General features: G+C 44.1%; 1 long non-coding RNA gene across 1 annotated transcript in view; it reads right to left on the reverse strand.

Moving 5' to 3' along the window:
• LOC142000459 (uncharacterized) overlaps window positions 1-26,316 on the reverse strand; it is a 42,358-nt gene extending 16,042 nt beyond the window's left edge. The window contains exons 1-3 of the long non-coding RNA XR_012642251.1: window positions 26,289-26,316; window positions 14,060-14,117; window positions 13,412-13,539 (exon numbers count right to left, since the gene is read on the reverse strand). This is a non-coding gene — a long non-coding RNA (uncharacterized LOC142000459). The remainder of the gene's footprint in view (window positions 1-13,411; window positions 13,540-14,059; window positions 14,118-26,288) is intronic.
• Window positions 26,317-27,397: the final 1,081 nt, after the last annotated feature.

Raw genomic sequence — 27,397 nt, forward strand, 5'->3', positions numbered from 1 at the left:
GGAACTATCAGAATAGGTGGAACTTGCAAGAATCCACTAGCTGCCGCAAGCTGACTAACTGGTCATCTAGGGCTACGCCTACACTTGGAGCTAGGGATGTGATTCCCAGCTCACCTAGACATACTTGCACTAGCTCTCATTGAGCTAGTGAGCTAAAAGTAGTAATGTGACTGCAGTAGCCTAGGCAGCGGCAGCACAGCCTCGTTGGCCCACGTACGTGCCCATGGGATCCAGACAGGTTTGAACACAGGGTGGCCAGCCCATGCACCACTTGCTGCTGCTGGTGCTACTATGGATACACTATTTTTAGCATACTTGCTTAATGAGAGCTAGCACAAGTATGTCGTCTCCAGCTGGGAATCACACCCCCAGCTCCAAATGTAGACATTCCCTTAGTTTCACTGAAGCACCTATAAGTGCCGGTGTATCTGCTAATTAAATGCTGTTTTATAACTTCTTACAGCAACACTCATTGAATCAGAATAGTTAGTCCTATGCCTTTGCCAGTAACAGTACACCTGGTGAATATTCTCTTTTTCCAGATGTGAAAGGACATCAGCGTCACAATGCTACGCTAAACCAAAGCACTGGCACAACCTACACTGGACCCACGGTTAAAATGATTGTCCAAATTCTGTGTGCCCTTGAATTAGTGTAGGGACTCCATCTGAGTTCAACGGGAGCTCATCCAAAGGTAAAATGTGGCCCTTAAAAGGAGCTCAGGCTAGGGAAAAGAGAATAACAATGAAGATAAATATATTGCAAGAAAAAAATTAAGAGACAAGAAAGCTAATTTTCCTGGAATCTAGACATATAGTTCTCAGTTTGCATGTGGGCCAGGAATGCTGAACATGCAGAAGACATCATAAATATCACTGCACAATGATCACACAAAGTCTACAGGAAGCCTAATGTTCATTTCAGTGATTGTTTTATGTGCTACAGCATAACAATTTGTTAGGCAATTTCCAAGTTTTAGTTGACAAATCACATCTATTTCTCTGAGTTGTTTCTGCTTTTAGGCAAAAAAATCAAGTTTTGTACTATGCAAACCAAAGGGAATCTATAAAACTGAAAGCAGGATGGCACCTTTAAAATAATAGGAAATTGTACTAGGAAAAGATTTTGCTTTAAATTTTATCTACTCATCAAAAACTGGAGAAACAGTACAGGAAAAATGGATTAAGAAAAAATCCATTAATTTGTGATGTTAATCAGCTGTAGTTCTCATGAAAGTGTGAAGGCTGATATGGAACATAGGTGTGGTGTAGGCAGACACTATGCAGGCTTCACTCACCAGGCTCTGTTAATGCACTTCATTCCTGACCTTTCTAGTCCTTGGGCCCCTCCTGAACAAAAAGAGGCAACTTGTGCCAAATTGTGTAATAGGGACATTGTGCTAATATTTGTAGAGACCACCCAACTCATGTCACTGGTGATCTCATCCAGATTTGGCTGTCAGGCTTCAGAGTTGGAAAGCTTAGCATGGGAAGCCAATGTTTTAACACCCAGCCTCCCAGCCCAACCCTGTCCAGATGCAGCCAGGACCAGGCATTTGCATTCAGATATTCTCTTCTTTTTTTTTTAAAAGTATTTTTTAAAAACTTTGTTAAAAGCCCTAAAAAAAATTGGTCCATTTCTTTATTTTCATGTAGAAAGGAACAAACATGTCTGTGCTGAGGTGACCATTTGGCCAGATGGTCTCATTTACCCCTCTCCATTCTCTTTCTTTTTAGCTGTTACAGTCTGGTAAAGGAAAAAAATAATACCTTCCTTTTCTGTTACAGACGGCAGCAGTATCCCTGTCCCCTTCATTCTCTCTCCTTTCTATCTCTTTCTGGGTCTTTCCCTTCTTCCTCCTTTCCTTACTTGTCTCACTCACACCATTCTCTTTGGAGCATGCTATGAGGTGATGAGCTAAAGCATTGGGCTGATTAATATCACTGACAAAGTTCACTTTGACTTGTTCAGAGCACAATTGAGTACACAATGGTACACAGGTGCCAACAGCCCTAGGGGGGCTGACGCAACCCATCCACTGTAGCGCAGGCCATCTATCAATGTATTTATGTAGGATCTCATTGCCATAATAAGTGAGAGCCTCACAGCATTAATGGATCTATCCTTCTAGCACCCCAGGAGGCAGGTTAGTATTATCATCTCCATTTTGCTGGTGGATATCTGAGGCAGAGAGATTGAGTGATTTGCCAAAGATCATGTAAGGAGTTTACAGAAGAGCTGTGCCTTCAGCCCAGATCTCCCAAATATCACCCTACTTCTGCAGAGAGACAGTGGCAGCAGGAAGCAGTCATAATACTGCTGTCTACACCTCCATCACTTATTTGGACAAGATTACAAAATAATGACATTTTAAAAGCTTCCCTTAGAGCCTGCCATCCAGAATAAATGATAAGGGCCAAATGCTGCTTTTGGATGCACAAGAATAACTCCCACTGATGTCAATGAATGAGACCTCTATGCACACATCCACAGGCAGAATTTGGCCCTAAAAGTGTAATCGGAGTTCCTCCTTGACTAGCTCCCGTGCAATACTGAGATGTGGAAGGAGGTATTCTGAAGGTTCTGAACCAATCCCGAACATCTCAGAAGTGATGCTGCTGCACGCCAGAGAAACCACAGGGCACTTTATTTTTCTGAGATACTGGTTTAATTTCTGAAGATCTAGAATTGGCTGCAGCCCTAATCAGTTGTCATGGTCTAAGGGGGCACCATCAATTTGGAGTCCAGCCAATTTTCAAATAATGAAATAAGACTGATTGAAGATGGTGTGCTTGCCTCTGAGTCCCCCTGACCAATTTCTGTGGGTTTGCAATCACATTCTCCTATTTCTTATGATGTTTCTCTCTCCCCTGGGGCTATATGAAAAACCAACATATACAACAAGCAGACAAAAAAACCCACCCAACAACAACAAAAAATAGAGACCAGTGTTTTCGCTCTAATCTTTCAATGACAGGAATCTCAGGTGTTACTCATAAATAGAGCACATGCAAATGTCTAGGCAGAAGTGTGATTTTTTTTTTTTAAATTGAGGATGTCCCATATGGGGACACTGGAAAATCATATCATGTTAGAACACATGGTAACTACCATGGTGTTAAATACAAATGAGCACTCAGTGTAGATAAGGACATGGCACATAGTATCTTGTCATCTGGGCCTGGTTAAGCCAGACATGATGTTAATATCAGAGTCTCTGTCTCCACTGAGGGTTTAACCCTGTTAACACATGTTCTAACACAATGTGTACAGTAGACTATCCCTAAGTGACAACTGTGGTACTTTGAAAAGGGCTGCATGTGAATTAAGCTGTTAAAAATATGCTTGCAATTCTCCTGTTGAAACATTATGCTTGCTTGTCTAAGTAAAAAACTTCAGTTTCATGTACAAATGACCCTTCTTTCAGAATACTGCAAGCTTACACTAAATAAAAGAGGTGTAGTCTTCTATGAAATCATCTGTTCTACATCAGCTGCATGATTATGCAGACTTTCCATGTTGTTCTGCTAGTGCATCATAGATATGACTATTGGGACCAATGAACTGATGACAATATTTTACAAGCTGAATCTACATAGGACAGCTGTGCATTTAGGACTGTGAAATAGGCTCTAAAATCCATCATGCAATATATAAATAATCAATGTAATTATTAGACTTAGTTACAGGAATGGATAGAAACACCTTTTGGCTTCAATTCTACCCCTGTGTTTTCTCATTTGGATACTTGTATATAGTACAGTAAGTTGGGTCCCTTAAAGATGACCTGCAAAGTGGGGGACATGGATTTGTACCTTTTTTATATATTAAGGAAACCTGAAAGCTTTTTCCAAACAATGATTTTTTTCTGTTTGTTTTTACATTAGAAATTTATGTATTTTCTAACCTGTTTTTCCTAGAAGACTGCAAAGGAGGTGGAAGTCTCACTCACAAAAGGTGCACCTCCTTGTGGCTGGGTCTGGGAATTAGCTCTCACCCTATCTAGTGCATCCTGCCACTGGTTGCTTCCCTATGACTCCTCTCTCTCTCAGTGACTTAGGGTGCTCCCTCTTCATGACTCAACCCTCCAGCCAGGTCACTATATAGTCTCCCCATTCTGGGGTAACAAAGTCCAACTGGACAAGCTGTCCAGATGCTCTCTGAGATGGTCTTCTGTTCCAAGACTCCAGGTCCTCTGCCACTTTCCCAGTGCTGCTGATAAGGGAACCCAGGCCCTCCCGCTACACTGCATTCCAGCCCAGGGACCCTATAACCAGTAGCCAAGGTCTTCAAAGTCCTACACCTTTCTGCTGTTTCCCAGGACTTCCTCCTACTCAGCCCTTTCTCAGACTTTTCCCCCCTGTAACTTCTCTGGGTGGATCCTCCTTCCATGGCTAGGATCCTAGGGTTTATCCCCCTACCCAGGTTTCCGCCTTTCCACCTCTCTAATCCCAAAGAGAGGCTGCAGAGTCCCTTCCTACAGCTCTCTTCTGCTCTCAACTTCCTGGTTTTATACTAACCAGCCTTCTCCTGCCCAGCTGGACTTCATGATCAGTTAAGCCTGGCTCTCCCTTCAGGTACTGCAAGATACCATAATTTGCCTCTCAGGCCGACATTAACCCCTTCAGAGCTTGTGTGGGGTATACACCCAATCACAAAGACTCAATGGACAACTGGCAGTATTATGGCATCTGATACACCACACAAGTGAATCATGATTTTAATTGAGAGGAGAAGTAATTTCTCTTCAGTATGTATACAACTATTTTTGACTGTTATCACCTATTTAGTTCAAATGCCTGACATATGCTTAGGGGAAAAGATCTCTTTGTTAAAGACTCAACACCCATCCTTTCAATTAAGGGCCGAGAAAGCTCGCAGTTCATATCTGAAACTTCTAATGAGCTCTCCAGCAAAGGCAGGGAAAACGAGGGTTGACATTCCTGATATTCCTAAAATAAAATCAAGCAGAAAACTCCCCTACAAAAACAAAACTAATTTTGGCCCTCTTTATACATCATAAAGAAAAAAGAATGCACAATCCCTTCCCTCCCCCCCAATTTCCAGGTCACCTTTAAAAACAAATAGCAATTTATTATTCTATTATCTGAAACTAATTTTCTCTAGTCTCTTTGGGTTTAGCAGAGTGAGTGAGCTGCCATGCATGGAATGAGTGAAATAATTTTTCAGTTAGCATACTATTACGCTAAACCCTCCAGGCAATTCATTTTGGGTGTGACTAGGCACAACCTCCCCTCAGCCTTGATAATTTATTATTTTAAAGAAAGCTCTAAACACAGCTAAACTCTCTTGAGTGTCTCTCAACAGGAACATTCCGATAATCACTTAACTATAATTTCCAGTGTAGTCAGCTCCACTGCAGTAAGTCATTATAACTGTTCCATACACCAACACTTTCAGATATCTGCTAATGTACCCTGTGTGCCATGAGATTTGTGCTAGTGATATATGTGCTCCAAGCATTATGCTCTAGACTAGAGCTGGTTAAAATTATTCCAACTGAACAGTTTCCCATAGGAAAAGACTGATTTAAATGAAACTACATGACATAATATAATAGTCAAAATGTTCCAGCTATATTATATTATATTAAACTTGAAAGTCTAGGCAATAAAGTCAAAATGAAGTGTTTCAGCCTTAACAAAATGTTACAATAAGGTTGAAACAAAATGTAGTTTAGATTTTTCCTAACAATTTTGGAATTGCATTCCATGAAAAAATTTCAAAATTTGTATTTTTTATTTCCATTTGGAATGACTTTTTAAAATACTTCAGAATTTCCCATGGAACTGGAATTCCAGGTTCCAAATAGCACTATTCTGGACTCCAGTCTTTGGTGGATTCTCATTAAACATTCACCCACATCTATTAAATAGAGGATACTTTACTGGGACTGGCAGGAAAGAAAGCATGCAGCTACTCTTGGAACCTGCCCTACAGGCTAGTTACAAAGGAAAGTAGAGAATTTCCAAATTCCATCCTAGTGTCTAGTCCAGACCTAACAAGCAGGATCCATTTCACTCAATCAGCAGCCAATCATAAATGGAGGCTTTGAACTCCACATCCACAGTGTGCCTTTAAGTGAGTTAGGTTATGTCTACACTTAAAACACTACAGCTGCAGCTGCGAGGCTATAGTGTTTCAGTGCAAGGATAAGGCAACTTTGTCTGTAGCCATATTGCAAGGCCTAAAGCCTTCATCTGCAGCCAGGTTAAAAGAGCAGCAGCCATTAATTGAGAAGCAGGAAGTCACATCTTCACATTCCATCTAAATTACATTAAAACAATGTAATAGCAGGCTGTTGAGAAGAAGACCCCATCCTAATGACACCCACTATCACCAGATAAAGAAGCAGATCTTAAGATGGTTAAAGAAAACTTAGTTTGATAGCCTTATCAATAGCTGTGGTTGTGAAATCCTCATTTCTTTAATGTTTTGTCATTATGGGCCCCACTTCCCTATTGTTTGTCTGTATGGTCTCTGTCTGGTTCTTTAATTGTTTCTGTCTGTTACATAATTAATTTTGCTACATGTAAATTAATTAAGGTGGTGGGGTATGATTGGTTAATAAAATAATTGGTTAAGGTATAGCTAAGCAGGGCTCGAGTTTCACTATATAAACTGGGTCCAAAAGAAAGTTCCTTGGAAATCAGCTCTAGGACACAGTCCCAAGAATGGCTCTGGCAGACCCCAGTACTCTACCTATGACACTGTGCAGAAACTGGAGTCCCCAGATGGACCTGATTCTGACTAGCCATGAAGAAAAGTTCATCTGTCTTATTGGGAGTGGTGAGCACTGTTTGTGTAGTATGTGCATTCTGTTTTTGGTGATCCTTAACAAATAGAGGATAAGGATATTACTGTATAAGGCTCTTTCACTGGTAAAAGACCCTGTAAACCTGCAAAAGATTAAGCTCTGAGTCCACAGGGAAAGGGTGCTTGCCCGGAGCCCATGGAGGAGTAAAGTTAGGTGCCTTTTGCCTGGATCCCTAGGAACAGGGAAAGAGTGGGGGTGTCTAAATGAAGAGGGTTATGCCTTGAGCCACAGGAACTGGGTAAAGGTGGGTGCCCTAGAGTGTGAGTAATTGAGAATTTTGTGTGGGTAACATCAGTGTACAGCGACGGGAGGAGTTTTCCCATTGTTGTCATTAATCCACCTTCCTGAGAGAGATGGTAGCTAGGTCAATGGAAAAATTCTTCCATTAACCTAGAACTGTCTACACTGGGAGTTAGGTTGTCTTAACTATGTTGCTCAGGGTATGGATTTCACACCCAAGCAACACAGCTGGGTCAACCTTACTTTTTAGTATAAACCAGGCTAAAGGCAAGGACAGGATGGGGAGCAATTCCTCTGCTATTAGCAGAGGAGGGGGAGCTGTACTTCCCATTACTTTAACAATGGCCAAAAGCAAGGTTATGTCTACACTGAAACACACTACAGTAGTGCAACTGCACTGCTGTAGAACTTCAGTGTAGACACTACCTATGCTGAAGGGAGGGGTTTTCCCATCACCATAGTTAATCCACAACCCTGAGAGGCGGGAGATGGAAGAATTCTTCTGTCGACCTAGCATTGTCTACACCAGGGTTAGATTGGTATAACAACATCTCTCAGAGGGGTAGATTTTTCACATCCCTCAGAGATGTAGCTATGCCAATGTAAGTTTTCAGTGTCGACCAGCACCAAGTTAAAGGGGTTTTTAAATGTTAGAGAGGATCATTAGTCTACTCATCTCACATAGGGCTTGTCTACACTGGGAATTTACATTGGCATAGCTATATCACGTGGGGTGAAAAATCCACACCTCTAAATGACATAGTTAAGCTGGCCTAACCCACAAGTAGACAGTGCTAGGTTGATGGAAGAAGTCTTCCATCGACTAGCTACCGCTTCCAGGGGAAGTGAATTATCTAAGGCAGGGGTCTCAAACTCAATTTACCTTAGGGCCAGTGCCAGTCCTCAAAGCCTCCCAGCAGGCCACTAATGTCACTCATGCTGCCCATAACCTCCCCCCTAAAACTCTGCCCTCTCACCTGCCTAAGGCTCTGGGAGGGAGTTTGGGTGGGGGAAAAGGTCTGGGGTAGGGGATTGGGGTGCAGGCTCTGGGGCGGAGTTTGGGTGCAGAAGGGGTGAGAGGTTGGGCTCTGGGAGGGAGTTTGGGTGGGTGAGGGAGTCTGGGGTGCAGGCTGTGGGATGGTGTTTGGTGCAGGCTCTGGCCTGGGGGAGGGGGTGCAGGCTCTGGGAGTGAGTTTGGGGGTGGGAGAGGGTGTGTGGGGTGGGGGTGGGGGGTGCAGGCTCTGGGAGGGGGTTGGGAGTGCGGTGCTTACCTGGGTCTCTAAGGCAGGGCGGGGTGGGCCGGGGGCCTCTGCGTGCTGCTGTCCGCAGGCACTGCCCCCGTAGCTTCCCACTGGCCTCAGGGGCAGCGCACGTAGGTACAGCCCCGCCCTGCCCCGGGGCTGCAGGGGGGGGGGGGCCGGCAGACACATGGAGTGAGCAGGCAGAAGCCACTCACTCCGCGGCACTGCCAGTGGTGAGTGGGGCCACGGGCCATTTCAAATAGCTTGTGGGGGGAGCGAAGAAACCTGGCCCCAAAACGCTGGAGCCCTGCAGGCCACATTGGGGAGGTTCGTGGGCCGCACATGGCCTGCGGGCCAGGAGTTCGAAACACCTGACCTAAGGTGATAGGAGAACCCCTCCCATCAGTATAAGTAGCTTCTACACTGAAGCACTATACAGGGGCACCATTTCAGATTTTTTGGTGGGGGGGAGGACTTTGACCATGATTCCAGGGACTACGTAGGCACCTGAAAACTCTAGTATATTTGCAGATAACTTAGAAATCAGTTACAGGAGCACTATATCTAATTCCTATATAAAGAAAGAAAAAATATATACAAACACCAACTAAAGCCATATTTTAAGTTTATATGTAAATTTAGAACAATCAGGAGATAATACTGCAAAATATTCCCAATCCCAAACCTTGACATATCAGTTTTGGAGCCTTAACACAGATATCGAAACACAAGTTTGATACTTTGTACACTATCTTTAGTAGCAATAAATAAAATCTGCTTACTTTCTCTAACAGACACGCTCTGTTACTGCTATTATCTACTCTAGTTTAGTCAATTGTTTTTCACACCACCAAAAACATTTATTTAATTTTAACATATACGATTAAGGTTTCTCTTTTATTAAGAATGGGAATTAATTTTTCTAATTATTTTGGCATTCGTGTTTACCGATCACAATCATGCATGGGACTTGCTAACATTACTATTAGACTTGGAACCACATTTATTTTTGTACGAATTTTAAGTTATTTTACAGATATAATTAAAAATACAATTTGCAAATAAGTGACCTTCATCTGCACAGTGTCTAAAGTTATGTGTTTAGCTAACTTTTTTAAACTGGCACTGCTAAGGTGAGTACAAGCTAAATTTACATTCTAGAAGGATATTATTATTTGATTGTACCACTTTAAATAATAAATGACAAAGCGCAATATGGTAATAAAAGTAATAATGATAATTACTCCAGCCAGGACAGGTTAGGCATTTTAGAACTCATGACTCAAAGAATTAAATTTAAGCATAAGAGAGCAATAAAATTATGAAATGCATAGACTAGTCAAAAAACTAAAATAACAGCACTTTGAAAGAATAAAATTACAGAGGATATATGTGCATTGCGCATTTCAACAGGAAGCACCAAGAAGTAGTTTAGTTAGTTGAGTGAGTGTGTAAGGGAGACTCGGTGTGTGTGTTGGGGGGAAGTGTGAGGGAGACTGTGGGGTGGGGGGGGAAATGTGCCTGAGCTATCTCTTTAAGCCATGCGCTCAGGAGCCTGAATGCTTGTTTGGTGCAGCTGCAGCTCCCACTCCTGACCCTGAGGCAGCCGCACAGACAGGCTCCCCATCCTCCCACCCCAGCTCAGCAGAGACCAGGTACACGGATGGGGGCAGAAGGACACCCCAGCACAGCAGATCCGGAGTTAGGCTTCTGGTCCTGAGCAGCATGGCCAGTGGTGGCCCCATGGCTAGGGGAGCAGAGCAGCTCGGCTGCAGATGGCAGTGGGGAGAGGAGGGGCAGCATATTCCCTCCTGCTGCAAACTTCACCCAAATGTGTAACGGAACTTGAGGGGGGGCAGGTGCCCCCCCACCTTCCTTAAATGGCTTCCCTGGCACTACAGTGGCACAGTACAGCACTGCAGCTGTGCTGGTGTAGTGTCAAGTGTAGACAAGCCCATACGTAAAATGGTGAGGACTAGTCAGATGGTAGAAAAGTAGATGGCCTTCTCACTTGGAACAGTCATCTGCAAATGTGGACACTCTAAAATTGCCAGTATCAGTGTTATCGTTTATGTCCCAGAGTAATAGGGACATGCACTTCATTAATAACATCACACTCTTTTTGCCTTCCTATGGCTGTAGGTCACATGCTCTGGACTCACTTCAGCTCACTGGTTCCTGCTCCATCACTGTGTGTCAGGAGGCAGAGCATATGAACCAGTGTGGTCCGTACCTTCTCTTTCATGCAGATAAAGGGGCAGAAGGGGAGGATACAGCAGCCAAGGCCTGCTGCTTTCAGGTGTGAGGAAATCTGCCAAATGCTTCTTTTTGCGGCAGGGCCAGTGAGGCTTTGGAGTCGCCAGGGCTTTCTGGAGGCTGATGGTCTGTGGAAACCATGAAGCCATTTCCTACAAGCCTTAGGCCATCTGTGCACCTTCTGGCTGTATCTCAGACAGCACTGCCAGAAAGGTGTAAAAGCTGCAGAGACACAATTGCTGAGGCCTGGAGCAGCAGTAACATCAGCTCCACATACTTTAGCTCTTTTCCTCAGTGGCCAAGTCGAACGCCCCAATGTGACACATAGCAACTCCACTGTGTAAATATCATGACAAGCTTCATTAATGCTTGGGGACACTAGTCTGCACTGGCATTCTGTAGCACCTGACAGCAAGATGGGGCTTCAACCATGCCAACTCCCATGCTTCCATACAGTAAAACAACTATATGCACCCAGTCGTGAATGACTTGTAATTAAAATCAATGACAACAACAAGAACAAACAAGTCCCTGTGAAAGAGCACAGTGTGTCTCCACTGTACCAGGCTGCAGTAACAGGGAGAACAAAATAGCTGGTATCTTGACATAGAGGAGGAGTTCTTAGAAGTATACAGGTACAATATACAGAAAACAAAAGACATCACAGTTCCAGCTTATCTAATAAACCCCTTGAGCTCGACACTCTAGCAGTGAACCTTTTCACCGGGATGCTTTTTGCACATGCCTTATTAAATCCTTCACTCTGGCTGCTAAAAGCTTCTTACTATGCAGTCTAAAAGGCTTGTTGTAAAGCCCTGGGAAATAGGTTCTATAATGCAAGGCTTGGTTGCTAACAGACATGCCCACAAATCTAAGAGCGGCAATATCTCTGTTCAGACTTAGGACGTGCACTAAATTAGCTACCATTTGCATTATACAAAATCTGATGTTCTGGATGAAAGGCAATGTGTCTGGGAAAAACAAAGAAACCTGCTCAGGACTGTAGCAAGGCAACAGAACATTCACTGATACCTGGAGCTGCTGGGGAGTCCACCAAATCAAGGAACTGTTTTAATTTCAATAGCAGTGAAAGGCTATTTAAGGGTCCCATGCTCCATACTGTGGTGATAAGCATAATAGATAGATGTTTCCCTACATGGGAATGAACCACACAGAGGACTGGAGTCTATACAAGGTTTAACATATAGCATTTCTCATTCTTCCATCAGAGGGCAGGGTTTGCTCCCCTGCAGAAGTGGCACGGGGTTAATACTGAGAATACCCCTACATTTGAGTGGATCTTGGAGTTTCTGCCAGAGGCAAACACCTCCACATGGGTCTCTTTCCCCTGCACTACCACTTACCTTCCCATGTTCCTTGAAGGCATAGTCCCATTGGCAGCCCCCAAAAGCCCCTCATTAGGAGGAAGGGGTCTCGGACATGGAGGGGGATGCCACAGAAGTTAATGTAGAGTCTCTCTTGTGACGCTTTGCCCTGACGCATCCCACCTGCAGAGCTGGAACACCACAGAGACCCCACAGTGGGACTTCTATGGGATTAGAATGAAGGAGCTGCATGCCTTAGAAGTGACTCTCCCTGCCCCAACCCAGATCCATTGGCTTAGTGTCCCCTATGCACACATAAGTGGGGAAGAACATTTGGCTCTATGACACAATGGCAACATCCCGGCAAAAAAAGTTGTCTTGAGATGGCTATTTTCACAGTCCTGTTCAGGGAGCGTTTTCAGAGTGGATTGCAGGAGCTACACAACCAAATCCACTATTTGTTCATGTGAACTCTGCTGTGTAAATCTTGGCAAATCACCACCACCACAGACACTAGCCCAGGGGTGCGCAAACTTTTTGGCCCGAGGGCCACATCTGGGGATGGAAATTGTACGACAGGCCATGAATGCTCACAAAATTGGGAGTTGGGGTGCAGGCTCTGGGGTGGGGCCAGAAATGAGGAGTTCAGCATGCGGGAGAAGGCTCCGGGCTGCGGCAGGGGTGCGGATGCGGGGGGTGAGGGCTCCAGATGGTGGTGCGGGGTCTGGGGTGCAGGAAGGTGGGACTGAGGGTTTGGAGGGTGGGAGGGGGATCAGGGCTGGGGTGCTGGAAAGGGTCAGGGGTGCAGGCTCCAGGCGGCGCTTACCTCAAGCAGCACCCTGAAGCAGCAGCATGTCCCCTCTCTGGCTCCTACATGGAGGCGTGGCCAGGGAGCTCTGCACGCTGCCCTGTCCGTAGACGCCGCCCCTGCAGCTCCCAACCCAGTCGTGGTTGCCGGCCAATGGGAGCTGCGGGGGCGGCATTTGGGGCAGGGGCAGCATGTGGAGCCCCCTTGCTGCCCTATGCGTAGGAGATGGAGGGGGGACACACTGGTGCTTCCAGGAGCCCCATGGTGCCACAGCATGCACAGAGTGGGACAAGCCCCCGACCCTGCTCCCCGGCAGGAGCTCAAGGGCTGGATTAAAACATCTGAAGGGCCAGATGTGCCTCTGGGCCATAGTTTGCCCACCCCTGCACTAGCCTGACTCACAGTGTTCAAAGCATGGGGGAATTAAGTGGGGTCTCACTTTGCATGGCTTGAAGTCTTGAAAGCTGATATCATTTGGGAAACTGAAAGGCAGTCTCTTTAGGAACAGCTCTGCCAGTGCATCACAGATCTTGCTTCCAGTTTGCTCTCTCACCGTGCAGGGTGTTTGCATGGCAACAAGATCCTTGCTTCAGGATTACTGCTGTTTATTAGCACTATAGGGGAGGCTGCACACTTGGCAGATATATTAAAAACAAGTTCCCTGCCCAGAGAAGTTCACAGTCTAAATGCATTTTCTACTCACCCTTCCATTGTGCACTTCGCTTCCTTAACCTGCAGACCTTGGAGGATCTCCGTAGAGTTCAGGGTTCATGAACCTGGAAGCAGCTGTGAGGGAGAAGCAGCCAGGCTCCTCTTTATTTCTCCTCTTCTCTGAAATTCAGAGAAGAAGTGGGTGCAAGTTAATATAATCTGGAACTGCACTAACTTGTGCTGCTTTGCCCTTTGCACTGTGGAATTCCCGCCCCTCCTTTGTGGGTGAAAGTAGGGCTCAGGGTCTTCTGTCTGAAAGCATAGTTCCTGGGCTTAGGAATATGGAGGTCCTTGCTGGTTGCCCACCCAGCCCCCTCTAGTTTCAGAGCCTGAACCCCACAGAGTTCATGTAGGGGAGCTGGTACACATAAGGCAGCATGGGACTCTGAATAAAGTTCATCTCTCTGAGCTACTGCTGCTTATTTTCCACCTGACGTCACAATCCTTTGTGACATCACCAGTTCCCCCCCCCCCCCCAACACTGTCTGTCCTCCCCCACCCACCATTATTAAATACTATACATAGCAAAAAGTGCCAGATTGATACCCCTGGATTCTGAAGTCCTGCGCCAACAGCATCAGGGAAAGCTCCCCCCACCCAACAGCCCCTCCAATGTATCTCACCCCTGCCCAGCACAAACCTCCTCAAGGGGAATTCAGTCTCCGTAGCCCTTTCAGTCGTTGGCCTTCCTGCTGAACCTGCCAGAAAGAGAGCAACTGTATTTTTTTTTATGTAAAAATAACAAAAAGACACCCATCCAAAGTTCTAGCTACCCTAATGTACATTTACAATACAATTTAATTACAGGCAGCATTAAAATATCCAATGCTGTACTTTGGTTTACTATTTGGGACATGCACACCTGTCACACTAAGCACTGGACTGAGGGCCACTTACTCCGTTCACACAAATGCCACCCAACAGCCAGTGGATGGCTGGAGCTTTAATTTACAACTACAGCTGGTCACATTTTATGTGCAAAATATCTCTTCAAACCAACATAGGCCTTTTGTCCCTTGTTCATGGACTCTGCCAAATTCCCAAATTCCTCATGTGTGAACTTTTCAGGCTGTGAGGTGTTCACTATTCCAAGACCAGTCGTACATCACAAAAAGCGCATGGTATTGTTTCTGCTCCCTCATTAAATCACTGAAACTTTTTTGAGCAAAAAGAATAATAAATAACCAATATGGAATAGTGACTAATGAAGACTCTTTCTATTAATGAATGATAAATTAAGAATCCTTCTATACTGACTACTGATAAATACTCTTGATCAACAACTATTTAGGTGAATATATGAGTATTTGTGTGAAGATTAGCTATTTCCCATTCCCCTGGACAAAAAGCCATAATTAAAAGACACAAACGTGATCAAACTAAACAGCCATTTAGAATGCTGAAGAATGCTTGAAAACACATTGTTTTTTGTAGTATCCTATGTGCTATAGTTATGACTGATCTGAATTGGATTCACACAGGTGATATAAGAGGTAAAAGACTGCATAGTACTTTACCAATTCCCTGAGCCAGCCATCAGGGCTTGTTTCTGTGGAAAAGATTATAAGACAATCAGCCGAGATTTACACCTATAGGTGGCAACTCAGAACTTCCAAACAAAAAATATTGTGATTCCCAGCAAATGCTCATAGTGCTAAAAAAATACCAGGGGAAGTAAAGAAACAGAAAGGGTCTGCTTATATAAGCAGAAATGTCTTGAAATAGAAGGTTTTTGAAAGTTTAGCAAAGGCACTGGCAAGTCTTTAATGGGCATCTTAAAGATCTGCTTTCTCTCTCTTTTTCTGACAAATTCGATCTGCATACACATCATCAACTTTCCGCAAAGGTATGGAGCTATCAGGCAACCACCAGTGGAAATTCAAAAAGATAATGGGAATTATTAAAAGTGAAGTAAAGTTCAAAACAAACAAGGGGTCTTCTGCCAGGAACTTGGTAGAATTCTCCCTGCAGGGCAGGTGAAATCTGAAGGCTCTGAAGCTGAGGTTGGTTATACTGGTCAGTGTCCTCGCTCTCTGTTCAGCTGTGCATGTTGCAGCTTACAATGGAGATTCCCTTTTGGAAAATCCCTTCCAGAATTTAAGAAGGAACAATAATCTTGCTGCAGAATGTTTGAACACGCTGACAGACTCCTGTAGCAGGGGCTTTGATTCTCTATTGCATTCCATAGGATATTTTGAACATTCTTTGAAAGGACCCCATTCTCCAATTCTACTAGCTATTTGAGAAATTTTTATTAATCCCTATTTAATTCCATTAGAACTCTACTGACTTCATCCCTGTTAAATTCCTCAGAACCTTGCCCTAAATGATGTTCCAAACCCACGAAAATGAGGACTGCAGCATCATTCTACACTCCACTGTGGGATAGAGCATGCAAAAATGAGTTAGGCAAGTAGACTGGACTGAACAGCTCAAGGATCTGAATGTGGAGGAGGCCTGGAATTACTTTGATTTAAAGTTGCAGAAATTATCTGAAGCCTGCATCCCAAGTAAGGGGGGGGGGCGGAATTTCATATGGAAAAATTCATGCAGACCAAGCTGGATGAGCAAACATCTCAAATAGGTGATTCAGAGAAAGCAGAAAGCCTGCAAGGCATGGAAGAGGGCATGGATCAGGAAGGAAAGCCTCCTCTTGGAGGTCAGAAAGTGTAGGGATAAAGTGAGAACTGCCAAAAGGCAAGCAGAGTTGGACCTTGCAAAGGAAATTAAAACCAACAGTAAAAGGTTCTACAGCCATATAAATAAAAAGTAAATAAGGAGCGTGGAAGTGGGACTGCTAAGCACTGAGGACGGGTGAAAATTAAAGATAAGGTAGGCATGGCCCAACACGTGAACAAATACTTTGCCTCAGTTTTTAATGAGGCTAATGAAGAGCTTAGAGGTAGTGGCAGTGTGGCTAATGGTAATGAGGATATAATGGAAGAAATGACCACATCCAAGGAGGAAGTCAAACTCAAACAACTTAATGGGACTAAACTGGGGGGGGGAGGCCCAGATAAACTTCATCCATGAATATTAAAGGAACTGGCACATGAAATTCTAAGACCAATAGAAAGGATTTGTAAAGAATCTGTAAACTCGGGGGTCATATCCTATGACTGGAGAATTGGTAATATAGTTCCTATTTTTAAGAAAGGCAGGAAAAGTGACTCAGGAAATTACAGGCCTGTTAGTTTGACCTCAATTATATGTAAGGTCTTGGAACAAATTTTGAAAGAGAAAGTAGTTAAGGACATAGAGGTAAATGGTAATTGGGATAAAATACAACACAGTTTTACAAAAGGTAGATTGTGCCAGACCAACCTGATCTCCTTCTTTGAGAAAATGATTTTGTAGACAAAGGAAACACAATAGATGTAATCTATCTGGATTTCAGTAAGGCATTTGATAGTTCTGCATGGGAAATTGTTATATTGGAGAAGACAGGGATTAATATGAAAATTGCAAGGTGCATAAGGAACTGGTTAAAGGGGAGACTATAAAGGGACATACTGAAAGGTGAACTGTCAGGCTGGAGAGAGGTTACTAATGGAGTTCCCCAGGGATCAGTCTTGGGACCAATCTTATTTAACATTTTTATTAATGACTTTGGCACAAAACGTGAGAGTGTGCTAATGAAATTTGTGGATGACCGAAAGTTGGGAGGCATTACCAATACAGAGGACTGGAATATCACAGAAGAAGATCTGGACAACCTTGAAAACTGGAGTAATACAAATGGGAAGAAATATAATAGTGGAAAATGCAAGGTCATGCACTTAGGGACTAACAACAAGAATTTTTGCTATAAGCTGGACACTTATCAGTTGGAAGTGACAGAAGAGGAGAAAGACCTGGATGCATTGGTTGATCACAGGATCACTATGAGCCGCCAATGTGTTGCATCCATGAAAAAAGGGCTAATGCAGTCCTAGGATGTATCAGACAAGGTATTTCTAGTAGAGACAGGGAAGTGTTCATACCATTATACAAGGCACTGGTGAGACCTCATCTGGAATACTGTGTGTAATTCTAGTCTCCCATGTTTAAGAAAGATGAATTAAAGCTGGAACAGGTGCAGAGAAGGGCTACTAGGATGATCAGAGGAATGACAAACCTACCTTATGAGAAGAGACTCAAAGAGCTTGGCTTGTTTAGCCTAACCAAGCTAAGGCTGAGGGGAGATATGATTGCTCTCTATAAATATAGATCAGAGGGATAAATACCAGGAAGGGAGCGGAGTTATTTGAGTTAAGCGCCAATGTTGATACAAGAACGCATGGATATAAACTGGCCATCAATAAGTTTAGGCTTGAAATGAGATGAAGGTTTCTGACCATCGGGGGAGTGAAGTTCTGGAACAGACTTCCAAAGGGAGCAGTGGGGGCAAAAAACCTAACTGGCTCCAAGACGGAGCTTGATACGTTTATGGAGGGGCTGGTATGATGAGACTGCCTACAGTGGCGTGTGGCTGATCTGCGACTGCGAGCAGCAAATATCCCCAACGGCTGGCAGTGGAACACTACATGGGGAGGGCTCTGCAGCATTGGGCGCAGCTCACCTGCAGGTTCAAACTAGCGTTAATGGTCAATTGTCTGTAATCCGAAGTCTTTAAATCATGATCTGAGGACTTCAGTAACTCAGCCAGAGGTTATGGGTCTGTTACAGGAGTGGGTGAGTGAGGTTCTGTGGCCTGTGATGTGCAGGGGGTCAAGTCAGATGATCATGGTGGTTCTTAAAGTCTATGAGTCTATAACTTTTTTCTTGAAAAGTTTTCAGTTTTAAAACACATTTATGCAAACTGAAACATGTTGAGGTTTTGTTTTCCCCCATCTCTCTCTTTCGCCTCCTTTTCTATTCATCCCACTATTCTCAGGGACTAAATGGAAAAAGAGGAGGAAAAAGGCGGCTGGGGGTGGGGTGGAGTATCCAAACCAAACTTTTTTTCTTGAAAAAACAGAACATTCCTAAAAAATGGAATTTTTCATTTTTTTAAAAGAGGCATTTTTTTGGTCAAAAACTTTGACCAGCTCTAATTATATATTGTCGTTATTACTATCATCACAATCAACCCAGGGTGCCCTCAACTGGCTCCAATCATGTCCATTTTCTTGTTTCTGATCTTCTTTTTGGAGGACGTTGCCTGGATTCAGAGAACTCTCTCTCGAGCCAAGATTGATGCGTCAGAGCAGAAGGATACAGATGCGCTATCATCCCCCAGTGGCTGAGTTTTAACCAGTGTCCCAGCTGACATTCTAGCTGTGCAGCAAGTTGTCCACTTAGCTTCAAGCAACTTGGATCCATGTCTGTCTTTGCTGGTAACGTATGGGCCCTTTTTTATTAATCAGAGAGCAAATTGCCAAAAGCCCTTAAACAAGTTATAGTCAGGCCTCTGCAGAGGAAACCAATACTGATCACTAATATCCTGGCCAAGTACTACCTACCCCCTAACTTTCCCTTTCCTCAAATGATAATGCAGCAGGTAGTGACAGGCCAACTCCAACAAGATCTGATAAGCTCAGGCGTCTTGGAACCCATGCAGCTGGGCTTCAGGCTGGACATAGCACAGAAAAGACACTGATCATAGGGACTGACACTCCGCTCTGAGCAATGGGCAGAGGCCAGATGTCCTTGCTGACAACTGCTTGATCTTTCAGTGACCTTCAATCCTATTCATCATGAAATGTTGACAAGACTGTAAGACCAGCTAGGGATTCTCATCACTTTTTTTCAAAATTATCACAAGCAAATACTGCTGCATGAGGGGATCTCCCTCTGAGGGGGTCTCAGCTGTGGGCTCCTTCAGGCCTCAACCCTGTTCAGTATCGAAGTGAAGTTGCTGGGAGACAGTGAGACCATATAAGCTGCAGTACGAGCTGTAAGCCAAAAATAATCTATTCTATGGCTCTTTTTCATTGAATCCAGACATAGCTGTTGGCAAGGCTCATCTAATGGTTGGCAGAGACTAAGATCTGGATGAAAGCCAGGTGGCTGTAGCACGAACTAGACAAGATCGAGGCAACACTGTCTGAAACAGGATGTGGTCTGACAAAATCTATAAGCCATCAACTGGGGATATCTGCCCAACCATTGTCAAAGTGGTCTGCAGTCCTGCGATCTTACTAGAGCCATCACTACTTCCAGATTCCCAGAAATACCTTTTCTATCTACAGCTGCCACACAACTATAAAAACCATGTCTGAAAACAGAGAAATAAGTCCACTCAGAACTTCATAGAACAGTGCACTATTTTCACAATGTATCTAATTAAATGAATGTGGGAACCTAAGATCAAAGGCTCAGCCTTAAGTGAAGTGGGTCTGATCTCTGGGATGAGGACAAATGGTTATGGAGCTGATTCAGCACCCTTCTGCAGGAGATAGCTCTGCCTCTCTAGATGAGGGGAACTTCACTATGAGCCAGACTGCTGGGCTAGCTGACCGGGGAGAAGCACTGCATCCCTGACTGAGAGAGACTGTTGAAGAAACTAGGGAGCACCCAGCAGTGTGCAAACTTTTACTATTTGACTATAAGGATGTTATGGAGCTAGTCCCCATCCATCCCCACCCAGAGGGACCTGAGGCTGTGACAGAATGCTGCAAAAGGTCCACAAGGGGGTGCTACTCCAGGTGAGCCATTACAGACAGTTTGGACTGTAGGGGCCATGTCCCAAACTGAAGAGATATAGGTAGGAAGTAGCCCAGGGCAGTGGACTTTGACTCTTTGCCAGGGGGACACTCCCAGTGTTGCTTCACACAGGGTCCTGGGCTGGGACCCAGTAAGGAGGGAGGGCTGGGTTTCCCTACCACACCCTCTTAGGGAATGAGGCCCAGATGTGAGTGGAGGAGAGAAGATTTCAGCCTAAGGTCAGAGAAGGCCTGGTCAGGGAAGCAAGGGACCAGGACATCAGGTGCGCTAGCTGCTATGCTGTCTGGCCCTCTGAGCACCCTATCACAAGCTCCTTTGGGGCTGGGCAATGCAAAGGGGCTGATGGCCAGATGAGAATCTTGCCCGGAGTCTGTTGAGACCTCCAAAAGTGCCAATACAAAACATTTCACCATTTCCGAGTTGAAATTTTTTGGAACATTTTGCTCAGCCAAAAATTGCAATATTTCAACTTTTCATCCTAAGTTGGAACAAAAACAAATGTTGAAATACCAGAATTTCCTGCAGGGCAGAAATTCCAGTTTTCACTCAGCTTTAATCGCAGGTCTGCAAAGTGATGGAGGCATGTATGGATGTGTTCTCTAGCCTTATTAGTCCATTCAATGCAGTCTCAGCCTTGGGAATAACCAGAAAATAAAGTCCTATAGGATCCCTGAGGAAATGCAGGAGATGGCACTAAAAGTTCAGGAAATGCTGAAGCTAGGAGGGAGGGAAGAATCAAGTAGCATCAAGTGAAGCTCAGTAGTCCTGGTTCCTAAGCTGCATGGGAGCACTCGATTCTCTGTTGATTTGTGGAGAGAAAACTCAGTCTCCTAATTCAATATGTATCCAATAGCCCAACAAGATGAGGTCCTCAGCTGGTTAGGAAAAGCTGTAATAAAGATATCTCACCACCCTACATTTAAGAAAGGGTCACTGGTAGATTGCACTAACACCTGATTCTCTGGGGAAAGTAGCTTTTGTCATTCTCCTTGGGCTATTCCAGTTTGTCAGCATGCCTCCGGGGTGACATGGAGCTCCAGCCACCTTTCAATGACTGAGGGACCATATCCTCTGTCACCATCAGCAAGATGTAGCTGTATACCTGGACAATGTGGCTGCTTTTCACACCAATTGGCAGCCACAGCCAAGTGAAGTTGTACAGAAACCTCTGGAAGGCGAGGCCCCTGAGGGAGGCTAAGCTCACAGCAGTACATTTGCGAAGGAAAAAGTACCTAGAGCATGTGATTGGAAACAGACGGGTTTAACCCACCCCACCCCAAAATAGTGAAGGCCTTCCCGAAAGTTTGTTCCCTAAGACTAAGAGGTTGGTATGGTCCCTTCTGGGAAATGGTGAGGTATTACAGCCCAGCAGTTTTCAGACTGTGGTCTACAGAGGATTGACAGGTAACATGGTGCTGGAGCCTCCAGCTGCTTTGGTTCTGTAAGCCTGTAAAGCAAATGAAAAGGAGGAAAAGGAGCCAATATAAATGCTTCCCCTAAGGGCTGCTCTACATAGGAGGAGGAGAGGAAACAGGGACCAGAGCCTCTGAAGAAGAGGAGCCAGCAGGAATGTTCCAGAGTGCAGGGCAAAAGGGAAACAGGCAACATGTTCAGGGCAGAGGGAGAAGAGAAAGAGGCATCATGTGACAGGGAGAGGAGAACCAGGCAGCCTGGAAATATGTGCAAGGGAGAAAGGAACCAGTCAGCAGAGCAGCATGTGCAGAGGAGTGGGTGAGACGAGGGTTAGGCAACAGAGAAGCATATGGGGTGGGGGGCGGGGCAGGGGAGAGAGGAAAACAGAACACATGGGAGGGGAGATGAAATGAAGAGCAAAAGGAGAGAGAGAGAGAGAGAGAGAGAGAGAGAGAGAGAGAGAGAGTGTGATACACTTTTTTGAAAAAGAAGGACAAAACAATGATTACACTAAAAACAATTATGAACACATAAGTCCTTTCCCAATGAAGGCAATCACTGCAGTGCCACAGGCATGTTAAGTGATCACAGAGGGGAGCCCAGCCCAGCCCAGCCCAGCCCAGGCCAGGCCAGGCAATGGTAAATGAGAGGTTAGGTCAAGACAAGCCATTGTGAATGGTGAGGTGTCCATGCAGCAATCTCTCTGTTAAGATGTTCTCCGTACTATATAAAAGCTTGATGCTCCAATTTGTACTGCATTTTCCAAGGCTGGCAGGCCCCTTTGGCCAGTCATCTAAAACATTCTACTCAAAGCAAGTCTGTTGGAGACTGAAATGTAACAAGGCTGCCACCATGATAAGGGACTTTTTCTTTGGTTAATATTCACTTTTTGAACAAAGCACAAAAATAATTAAACTTATCGTTCCCCAAATGAATCAATCATTGGCAAAGGCCCCTTTTGGGCAGCAAAATTATTTTAGTTTCAGAAGTTCGCAAAAGTGTCTGAGCCATTTCTTGCCATGGATAGTTAGATGGTCATTTCAAAAAGACAAATTGGTGCGTTTAAAAAAAAATATTTTAACTGCTATATGTCAAATCCCTAAATCAGCGGTTTAAGTGTGAAGCACAAACAGAACATTAATTATTGTATTGCAGGCCACATAGGTGTGACATTGCATGGGTTATAATAAATGCTCTATTCATAATAATATGCTGAGTAATGCACCTGAAACTGAATCACTTTCATTTTATGTTTAGAGGTCAGAAACTGGAGTTTTACTGGTGTTGGTTTTAAATCACTTTGAAATGCACCAGTGTAGCCATAGAATCTTCTCCAATTTCTAGTGTTCTGCAGCAGCAACCTCGTTTGCCTTTCACTCTAGCAAAAGACATTTTGCATTGGCACTACTAGCTACTTTCCCACTGTGACTGCCGAACTGCCATACTGTATCTACATATCCCTGGTAACATATTTCATTAATGTTGGTTGTTTGCTTCACAGTATGTTCCCAAAGACGCGCTTTCAATTTTCAGCCCTACAGTGACACCATAAAGTCAGCTTCGTTCCTACTTAACTTTATAGTGTAACTGCATCTCCCTTCAAAGTTGATCTTGTACAAAATATTATACGGTTTCTTTTCCCAGAAAAAGGAACAATCTTTTCCACAGAGAATCAATCTGTGGCCTCTTAAAATTCTGCTGTCGTTTCTAAAATGTTGCTCCTGTATTTTTTAAAAATGAATTTCATGCGGTTGAAAGGATTCAGATTGGGTGCCCCTCACAACATAAAACCCTCCTACCCTCAGAACAGATGTAACACAAACAATGGCTGTGCAAGCTTCCCTCACACCAGCATTTGTGGTGGTTGTGTAAGCTTCCCACACACACAGGGCCCGGCAAGTTATCTCAGTCCTGAGCTGGAAGAGCTAGATGTACTGGTGAATTCAGTCTGTGTCCTCTCTGCTAAGGCTCCCAACAAAGGGTCAGTTAAAGTCAAGACATGCTTGTGATGTGATTTTGTTTGTGACAGGGACCTCAATAAAAAACCACCAACTAACTTCAAATAAGACAGCAAAGAGAATTTCTGATCGGTTTGGGTGAAATCCTGGCTCCATTTAAGTCCATGGCAAAATTACCTATTGACTTCAATAAAGACAAGATTTCACTCAGTCGCTCTAGAATGAAGTTCAATCAGTTATCTAGCAGTAAAAGAGAGGGTCTATAACATTAAATAGCATTTGGCCTCAATCTATTAGGCACCAGTGCTATAAACATATAAGGAAGGTAAAGAGAAGAGCCATGAGAATGATTATAGACTGGAAAACATGCCATGGGACTCATGGAGCTCAATCTATTTAGCTTAACAAAGAGAAGCTTAAGGGGTGACCTGAACACAGTCTATAAATACCTAAGTACCTACATGGGGACCACAAATTTGGTAAGAGTCTAGTAGGCAAAGATATATACAAGCCAGTGGCTGGAAGTTGAAGCTAGAAAAATTCAGACTAGAAATAAGGTGCAAACTTTTAACAATGAGGGTAATTAACCGTTGGAATAATTTACCAAGAGTTGTGGTGGATTCTCCATCACTGGCAATTTTTAAATCAAGATTGGATGTTCTTCTACCAGATATGTTCAAGTTCAGTTATTAATTCAGGAAGTCCCATGGCCTGTCATATAGGAGGTCAGACTAGATGATCACAATGGTCCCTTCTGGCCTCATAATCTATGAATCTCTGGCTCTTTGAAAGTGAAAATTCTTCACGGTTTATGTAGACTGAGCTGTTCACCCAATGAGAACACAGCATATTGAGCTTCTCTTGTAAGATGTGTAGGCAGCAGCCGGAGGCACTAGAGAGATTCCTCTGGCTGCAGTACCAAGTGTGCATTCTGTGGATCTGATTTTCCTCTCACTTAGACCAATGGAAATCAGACTTCTCTGGTGTTCCAATCTTCACGAAAAGCAATAGAGCTCTGCCCATTGCTGCCTAGAACATTCTCTAAATTTTTTGAATTGATTTGATAAGGTGCTCAAAAGTTATCGCATTACAGACAAACAGAAATGCCTGTGAATTCAGCGTAGGGCCTCACCTTGCTTGATAATGATTCACCATCACATGAAACATACATAGGAAAGTTTAGTTCGTATGGGCTATGTACAAACTACTCTTAGCTGAAAGAAACAGCGCGCTGAGCTCTTAAGCATGGAGCAATTCTCCATATTTTTGGAGTTTAATGTACCCACCCTACACACACTCATATCAGATATTATTTGAAAGCTTATTTTATGTATGTTTAGACGAGGTATGACATGGAGCTGTCAACTGGTGCCATAAGCCTGTAGGCAAGGTTAAACAATCAGACCCACAATGAGAGAATCATTTTTTGCATAGTTCCAGAAAAACTGCAATATGACTACAACTACATAAACAGGGGAATCTTGAGGACTAGTGAAGTTATTCTAGCTCTTTATTTGGCAATGGTTTGACTGCTGCTGGAATACTGTGTCCTGTTCTGGTGTCCACAATTCAAGAAGGGTGTTGTTAAACTGGGGATAGTTCAGAGAAGAGCCACAAGAATGATGAAAGGATTAGAAAACATGCCTGATAGTGATAAACTCAAGAAGCTCCATCTACTTAGTTTAACAAAGAGAAGGTTAAGTGGTAACTTGTCTATAAGTACCTACATGGGGTACAAATATTTGATAATGGGCTCTTCAGTCTACCAGAGAAAGATATAACAAAATGCCATGGCTGGAATTTGAAGCTAAATAAATTCAGACAGGAAAAAAGGAATAAATTTTTAACAGTGATGGTAATTAGCCTTTGGAACAATTTACCAAGGGTAGTGGTAGATTCTCATCACTAACAATTTTAAAATGAAGATTGGATTTTTTTTCTTAAAGATCTGCTCTGGGAATTATTTTAGGGAAGTTCTGTGGCCTGTGCTATACAGGAGGTCAGACTAGGTGATCTCACAATGGCCCCTTCCAGCCTTAGAATCTACGAATTTCTGATCTGTCTCTAGCCTTCCTTTTTTGGGGAAGGTTATTTAGACGATGTTGGCAAAACAATGCCAACACCACCTAGGTCCAGTCTGATAACTAAAGCCACTAAAACAGCACTCAGCAACAACTGTGGTGGACATGAGAACTGGCTTTACTGACACAAAAAGTTTTGGACACAGTACCACTTGCCTGTCTCTGATGAGAAAATGATGTGGTAGTCACCAGCAGGATAGGCATACAACCCTATGATTTGGTTTAAGGTCTCATTCAACTGATATTATATCTAATCCAGGGGTTCTCAAACTTCACTGCACTGTGACACTCTTCTGACAACAAAACTTACTACATGACCCCCCCTGGGGTGGGGGGGGAAGAAGGGTGGCCAAAGCCTGAGCCTGCCAAAGCCCTGTGTGTGTGTGTGTGTCGGGGAGGGGCGGGGGGGAATTAAAGCCTGAGCCCCACCACCCTGGGGGTGGGAGGGGGAATCTGAAGCCCAAGGGCTTCAGCCCCAGGCACAGGGCCTGTAACTTGAGCCCCACCCCCAGGGTGGTGGGCCTCAGGCTTCGGCCCTGGGTGGTGGGACTCGGGCTTTGGCTTCAGCCCTGGGCCTCAGCAACTCTAAGCTAGCCTTGGCAGAGCCGCCCAGATTTTCCCAGAATGCACTACAGGCAGGCAGCATGGTAGAAATGGACACACAAACTTGGTTAACTCATGGCTGTGTTGTGGGTAAAAGTCATCTGTGTTTGTGGTAAAGAGGTCAGATGAGTGTCAGAAGCTAGTAACAAAACCGTTATATACTCACAGTGTGGATGCTGACCTAGGAGATGCAGACCTTTGCTTTTTGCACTTTTTAGCAACAAAGGTCGAAACAGAGCAAGGAATAGATCAGCTTCTTTTTAAACCTTTAGTTTCAAGAGCAGTGTGCAGCAGCCAGCCTGCAACATAAGCAATGTCTGGATTCTAGAAAGTCAGAGACACAACAAATGAGGGTAAGTGCAGGATTGGGGAGGGGAAAACAAAGCCTGTAACTCATTTCAGATTGATGATGTTACTACAAAGTTCTCCACTAGCTGGAGCTGTTGTAGTCTGCATTAGAAAAACCATCATTGATTTTTCTGTTTTAACCTGCAGTGTCAGTTTTGCTCTACTTTGTGCATGTTTTGAACATTTATGCTTGAAATCTTGAGCTTTTACTGAATGATGCTATTCTATAATTGGAAGTCTGCTTGGAATAAAACAAAGGAGTCTCAAAGAAGCACCTTAGGAAAAATTAAATATAATGGGCTGCAGTGCAGGGACTCATCTTCGGTGTCGGGGGGGGGGGAGGAAGAAACAAAGGGAAATAGGCTTGAATAGAGACTGGGAGTGGCAAGTCATTATGCAAGGTAACCTAAGTTAATTGTATCCAATTTGCAAATGAATTCCAATTCAGTAGTCTCTCGCTGGAGTCTGGTTTTGAAGTTTTTCCTGTTGTAATATCGCAACTTTCATGTCTGTAATCGCGTGACCAGAGAGATTGAAGTGTTCTCCGACTGGTTTATGAATGTTATAATTCTTGACATCTGATTTGTGTCCATTTATTCTTTTACGTAGAGACTGTCCAGTTTGACCAATGTACATGGCAGAGGGGCATTGCTGGCACATGATGGCATATATCACATTGGTGGATGTGCAGGTGAACGAGCCTCTGATAGTGTGGCTGATGTTATTAGGCCCTGTGATGGTGTCCCCTGAATAGAAATGTGGGCACAGTTGGCAACGGGCTTTGTTGCAAGGATAGGTTCCTGGGTTAGTGGTTCTGTTGTGTGGTATGTAGTTGCTGGTGAGTATTTGCTTCAGGTTGGAGGGCTGTCTGTAGGCAAGGACTCGCCTGTCTCCCAAGATCTGTGAGAGTGATGGGTCGTCCTTCAG

Source organism: Natator depressus, chromosome 1, assembly GCF_965152275.1.
Source record: "Natator depressus isolate rNatDep1 chromosome 1, rNatDep2.hap1, whole genome shotgun sequence".
NCBI classification, from domain to species: Eukaryota; Metazoa; Chordata; order Testudines; family Cheloniidae; genus Natator; species Natator depressus.